A 7,045-nucleotide genomic window follows, 5' to 3' on the forward strand; every position below is an offset into this window, starting at 1 on the left:
AGAGACTTTTCCTCTACTGAATAAGCACATCAAAAACCTGAATTAATATCCTGGAATATTAAAGCAAGGATTAAAATTCACAATTAAGAATAAGAATAAATATTTATCATATAAATCAAAGAGTAATAAGATTCGTCTTAGGTTTCATCTCCCTTAGGTATTTTCTGCCTTCTACTCTCCGTCCCCCCTTTAATCCTTTTCTAGGGTGTTTATATAGGCTTTAGAATGCTTCAAAACCCTCAAAAGTGGTCTTTTTCGAGTAGAACTAGACTTGGGCTCGATAGGGACATGGCTGTGTGCCCCGCCTGTGTGCAAGTGCTCAAGCCGTGTGTAATTCTGAATTGGTTTCTAGTTGACACGGCCATGACACACAGATGTGTGGTCTTCCCGTGTGCCTCACACCGGCATGTGGTTTACCTGTGTGGATGTGCCTAGGCCGTGTGAAACACTGTTTTAAGCTCAATTTGTCCGTTTTTGGTCCGTTTCTTGCTCTTTTTGCTATTCTAATCTCTCCTGAGTATAAACCATAAAATTAAAGGATTAGAAGCATCAAATTCACTAAAACCAAGGAAAAATCATTCATAAATATGCCAAGCATGGGGTAAAAATATGTATATATTACGATTTATCAAATATCCCTACACTTAAGCATTTGCTTGTCCTCAAGCAAAATCCTCAACTCACAATTAAAATAAATTCTTTTCAACTTATAATTCTCATTTAAATGTTTCAAAATAATCCATAAGTAGTCATACATTGAAAATTTAACTAAAAGAACATTAAAGTTTCAAATAGTCAAAGTTGAGCATTTTAATCATAAAATTATAGGCATCCCCCTTTATCTAAGTAATTATCTTTAATTCCAAATTGACAATGGTTGACATCCCCACTAGAGGTTCACTCAAATCACTTAATGTGTTTAAGGTTCAATGATTAAGCACTCATTAGTCAAACATGAAAAGTTATTACCATAGGCTTGCATGAAAATCAAATCTCCACCACTATAAATGAGATGATACACAAATCAAAAGGTCTTTGAAGGGTTGTAACGGGGTTTTGGGTTAAAGGGGTGTATACAGGCTGAAAAAGACATTTAGAATCGAGATTAAATTGATAAATTACCTAACTAGAAAAATAACTAAAATCAATTGAATAAACATGAGCTTCTTCTTAGAATATGGAATAAAATACTTAAGCTCAAAAACAAAGAATTACTACCAATATGTATGTATGTATGTATGTATGTATGTATGTATGTTTTCTTTTTTTTAAGAATAAGAAAAAATATGAGAGAGAATTTTACGATTTGAATGAAAGAACATAGTTAGGAAATTAATCAAATCAAATCTTAACAAAAAGGGAATCAATAATATAGGAAAAATTCTCAACGAATCAAAAAGTATGATATAGGGGTTAAAATTTAGGGTAAATTTTTTAAAAAAAAATATAGTTTGTTAAGCTCAAAGGGGTTCACTAAGGGTTAATTATGAAGGTTGGCTTTTTATGGGGTAAATGAGTTAAAACCAAAGTGCCTTTATCATTTTAGTATTCAAATCAAAGGTGTGGTCTCGACATGTATAATCGATGCAAGTTTTAGAATAAAAAATCAATGTTGACACACTCATAACCAATAAAATAGCGAGCAAGAAAGATATATGCTCTAAAAGGTTCAAAATATCACGAAAATTATGGGTATTTGATGTCAATCCTGTAAATTCAAAACTTCAAGATAATACCTCAATTCAGGGAAACAACCTAGAAATTTTACTTCTCAAAAATTTCAACTTATCATACTTGATTCTCTAATGTCTTAAAGTTTAAACAATCAATGTATAGTCACCTATGATTTAATTTAAAAACACATCAATAAAAATCATAAATCAATCAAAATTTTACTCTAATAATGATATGAGAAAATTATTTGAGAACAAGATAAAAATTCAGGGATTTCTGATAATCATATAAATAACCTCCCCACACTTAAGATGTACATTATCCTCAATGTACAAAGATAAATAATAAGAATATAAGTATAATATCAGAAGAGAGGGAGAGAAGCGAAACTGCCCAGAATATTTGGATGAGATCCTTGGAGTAGTGAGAGCAATAATTGTAGATAAGGTAAATGAAAGGCATGATTCTGAGTTACTAATAAGAAAATAAACACCATTGTGGAAGAAAATTAAGGGATAAGTCGATAATAATCATAAAGATAAGCAGAGTTTTAAAATATAAAACATAAGTCCTCAAAAACAAATAAAGAAAAATAAAAATAAAAATAAAAGGGACTTAAAGGTCCTCATCATCAGAATCGTGAGCCTGTGGCATTGGAGAAGAGATATGGAGGTGGTGGCAGATCTGTCAGAAAGTAGCATCGATGCCGTCGAATCGCTCGAAACACTGCTGCTCAAAGCGAGTGAATCGCTCAGATAAATCTGTCAAAGTGGCAGCAGGAGCTCGGTGACTCGATGGTGGTGGTAGGGGTGGGTCCTTGTGAGGGGGAGGGATATCGTCAATAATGTCTTCTGGCTCATCCTGGTCAGTAGAATGGATGAGTCTGTACTGAGGAGGTTCGACTCCACGGTGTCACTCTATCATCCGTATGTGGATCATGTTGGAATGTCCCTGCGGAGATATTTGACCGACTAGTGTGAATGTAGATGACATCTCTGGAGTGTCGAAGAGGCCGAAATGTCAAGCGATATGAGTCACGTAAGGGCCAAGGTAGATGGGGCCCCTCCTATGGTGATCCGTCTGGTGGCAAAAGGAGAGGGCGATAAAACATGCTAAGTTAAATACATGGCCAGTCGCCATGCTCCATAGGAAGTATGCGTCAGTGGTGCTAACTACTCTGATGCTCTCTCTCCTCCCAGTCAAAGTATGAGCCAAGATGGCATGGATATAGCGTAGTGGTGTAGGAAGAGAAGTCGCCTTTGAGCAACTTGCATCGTAGGGAACCGTACTCGCCGTAAGGTCAGTCCAATAGCAAGAGGGTGAGTAGTGTATGTGACGGTGAAACTGTAAGAAATTCTTGGAAGCCATGAACTCCTCCGTGTAAAGGCCTAAAACAGCTCCAAACTTGGGTACACTCATATGCCTGACAAGTCCACCAAGTCTAAAAACGATAGTACCAACCTCATCATGTGTGTTCATCACGTGCTGTAGGTGGAAAGTAGTGCAGAACTCCAATGTTAGCTCTGAATAGGTAGGCTCAATAATTGAAAAGAAAAGATCCTACGGGGCAATATCGAGATGGAAGCGAACAAGGTGAGCAAGTTGGACCTGCTCCAAAGCGGCCCAATCAACACATTGGCCCACTCCTAATGATCGTACTTGTAGTAGCTGAAATAGGTCGTCCTGTGGGCCTGACAACAACTGAAGTAGAGGGTAGCAAGCTTCAGTCGAGGCACTGAAGGAGGTTGCGCCAAGACTCTTCCACTTTATCGAAGCGGGGATGGCAATCTTCTTGCCTCGTGTGTTTGTCATGGTGTTCTTGGAAATATCAAAAGTCAAAAACAACACCGAACATTCTACCAAATATCGAAGAAAGGAAAACAATAAAATCAAAGTAGTAAAATAATAGTAATGTTAAAAAATAAATCCTATCACTAAAAACAACAAATACCATAAAAATTAAAAGGAAGAAAGGTCATGAAATTAATATAAAGTATCAAACTAATTTTAAAATATATGGATGCAAAAAACTAAAAATAATGAAATAAAATAGAATTGAATAAAGACATGAATGAAAGAGCCATAAAACAAAACAATCAAAGTCATGATAAGAAGAATAATAGTCATAAAAATAATGATACTAACAAATAAAATAGAAATAAAGAATTTAAAATAAAAAAATGGAATAACACTTAAGATAAAGGAATGAATGAGTAAAATAAAATAAAGGTGAGGGAAAGGAGGGAATCACGGTGGTACTGCCGGCGGTGGATGGTGCTAGTTTGACTAAGGAGGCTACGCCCGTGTGAGTGCTGATGTGGGCTGATGGTGGTGGTCAGAGGAGGACACGGGCATGGGGGTGAGGCTGTGTGTGTGCTGTCGGGGTGGGTTTGTGGGTGTAATGGTGATTTGAAAAGGAAAATAAAATGGAAGGAAGAGATGGGGGAAGGAAGAAAAGAAAAGAAAAGAAGAAGGGGAAGCTATGGGTGGCCAGACGGTGGGGGAGAAAGGCTACGATGGCTAGGGTTTGGGGAAGGAAATTTTGGGAAGAAGAAAAAAAATAAAAATTAGGGTTTGGGGGTTTTCAAGGGGCACGACCGTGTGAGACCCGTGTTAGGCCACACGGCCTAATTGTCACACGGCCTGGGGACACGCCCATGTGTCCAGGCCGTGTGGTGGATAGGGCCGCGTCGAACGGCCGTGTGCCATGTCCTTCGCTTCTTTCATGCCCATGTGGTATACCACGCGCCTGTGTGTTCGACCATACGGCCGTGTGCCTTACCCGTGTGGCTCCCTAACTTATTTAAAATTTGAAAAATTAGCTCTAGTTTTCACACGGCCTAGGATCCATCCATGTGTCCAGGCTGTGTCGCATGGCCATGTGGATCGAACTCATGACCATGTTGCTCGATATTTGGGGAATTTTTAGCCCTATTTCCACATGGCCAAGGACACGTCCGTGTGTCCAGGCCGTGTGGGCCACTGTACTTGTACAAAACAGTAAAAATAGCTAAAATAAACTAGTTAGTGGTGTTAGTGCTTGAGTTGCCTCCCGAGAAGCGCTTATTTAGAGTCTAAGCTCGACTTACCTCAATTTCATGTGATTACGGTGGATCACAGAGTCTAGAATCCTCTTTCTCACTATCAATTCTATTATCTACATAAAGTTTAAGTCAAATAATATTTACCTTAAAGGTGCCGAATTAAGAATGATTTACCTCGACTGTACCGTATGGGAAAATATTCAGTACCGTGAATGGAGTCGCTCCGTTTGTATTAAACTCTGAAGTAGCAATTCGGGGGTCCTGTTCTTTTAACAATGTTTTATCCCCAACCTTAAATTTTGTTGTTTCATCCTTAAGCTTATCAAGGTGTCGCTTTGATTCATCGTGTGCTTTTGGTCTCTCCTTGACATGTGTTCGCCATTCGTCTAGTTCGTCGATCTGAAGCCTTCTTTCTTCATGAGTCAATCTGTTTTTGTTGGGTGGATTAGAAAGAGGCTCCATCACGTTCTTCCTAGGGGAGTCCTGCAAAGGAGTTTGAGTTGCAACATTATTCAAGTGAATAGAACTTAAACAATCGTCTCGATTACTAGATATTTTTGCAGAATCACGAGCTTAAAGCTTAATCGTGTCATCACCTACACGAAGTATCAATTCACCTATGCCAACATCAATGATAGTTCTAGTAGTTGCTAAAAAGGGTCTTCCTAAAAGTAAAGGCACGTTACTATTCTCTTCCATGTCTAGAACAACAAAATCAATTGGGAATATAAATTTATCAATTTTGACAAGTACGTCTTCAATAATACCTCTAGGAAATTAATTGTTTTATCTGCTAATTGAATGCTCATACTAGTTTGTTTGGGTTTCCCAAGACCGAGTTGTTTAAACATTTTATAGGGCATGACATTAATACTTGCCCCTAAATCTGCCAAAGCATTGTTAACGTTTAAACTACCAATTAAGCAAAGAATGGTAAAACTCCCTGGATCCTTCAACTTGTTGGGTAGTCTATTCTGTAGAATGGCTGAGAAACTGTGTTCAACTCCACATGCGATGCATCATCCAACTTCTGTATATTTGCTAAAAGCTCTTTTAAAAATTTAATTACATTTGGCATCTGCGAAAGAGCTTTAATAAACGGTAAGTTAATATGTAATTTCTTTAATAACGAGGTTTATATTCTCTACCTACCGGTTTTTGCTTACTGTGGTCCACCTCATCTTTACCTTTATTTACCATAAATCCTTTCCTTGGTTCTGGTTCAGGTTCAACTAAGCCTTCTTCATCTCAAACAGTAATCGCATTAAGCTGCTCCCTTGGGTTAGTTTCAGTATTATTCGGCAAGCTACCTTGTGGTCGTTCGAAAATCATCTTTGCCAACTAGCCTATTTGATTCTCGAGCCCTTGAATTCATGCTTGTTGATTTTTAAGAGTTATCTCGGTGTTTTGGAAACGTGTTTCGGATACCGCGATGAATTTTCGTTAGCATCTCCTTAAGGTTCGGCTTCTTCTCCTGTTGGTAAGGTATTTTTTGAAAACCTGGAGGATGTTGTGGTCTTTGATTTTGAGGTTATTTTGAGGTCTAGAATTATAAGTGTTACTATGGGGGTTATTTTGAGGTCTAGAATTATTATTACCCATATAGTGGACTTGTTCCTCCTCGGTGCTAGGGTTGAAGGATGGATAATCTATGTTGTGTACTCCTCCTCCACTTGAATCACACCTCATCACTGGATGTACCTGAGTAGAACCATACAAACCGTCAATCTTTTTATTTAAAAGTTCCATCTGGTTAGATAGCATGGTAACCGCGTAGAGGTTAAAAACACCAGCAGCTTTCGTCGACTTCGTTCTCATGACTTGCCACTGATAGTTATTCAGTAACATCTCTTCAAAAAATTCGTAAGCATCTTCAGGTGTTTTATTGATTAATGTTCCACCGACGGCTGCGTCGATAAGTTGCCTTGTTGAGGGGTTCACACCGTTGTAAAAAGTCTGAACCTGCAACCATAGAGGTAACCCATGGTGAGGGCACCTTCTTAATAGGTCCTTGTATCTCTCCCATGCATCATAAAGAGTTTCTAAATCCATCTACACAAAAGAAGAGATATCATTTCTTAATTTAGCTGTTTTAGCTGGCGGAAAATATTTAAGTAAAAAATTTTTGGTCATTTGTTCCCAAGTAGTGATTGACCCTCGTGGTAACGAGTTTAACCACTGTTTAACTTTGTTCCTCAATAAGAATGGGAATAACTGAAGGTGCATGACATCGTCAGAAATGCCATTGATCTTAAAAGTGTTGCATAATTCCAGAAAGTTTGCTAAATGAGTGTTTGGATCCTTGTCCTGCAAACCATCAAACTGAA

The 7,045-nt window shown here is 38.1% G+C and overlaps 1 non-coding gene across 1 annotated transcript; it reads left to right on the forward strand.

The window, feature by feature from the left end:
• The first annotated feature begins 6,696 nt into the window (after positions 1–6,696).
• Positions 6,697–6,803, forward strand: LOC121228715 (small nucleolar RNA R71). The gene has a single exon (XR_005926290.1). It is a non-coding gene; the product is annotated as a small nucleolar RNA R71 (small nucleolar RNA).
• The last annotated feature ends 242 nt before the right edge of the window (positions 6,804–7,045 follow it).

The sequence above is a fragment of the Gossypium hirsutum genome, chromosome A04 (assembly GCF_007990345.1).
Source record: "Gossypium hirsutum isolate 1008001.06 chromosome A04, Gossypium_hirsutum_v2.1, whole genome shotgun sequence".
Classification (NCBI taxonomy): domain Eukaryota; kingdom Viridiplantae; phylum Streptophyta; class Magnoliopsida; order Malvales; family Malvaceae; genus Gossypium; species Gossypium hirsutum.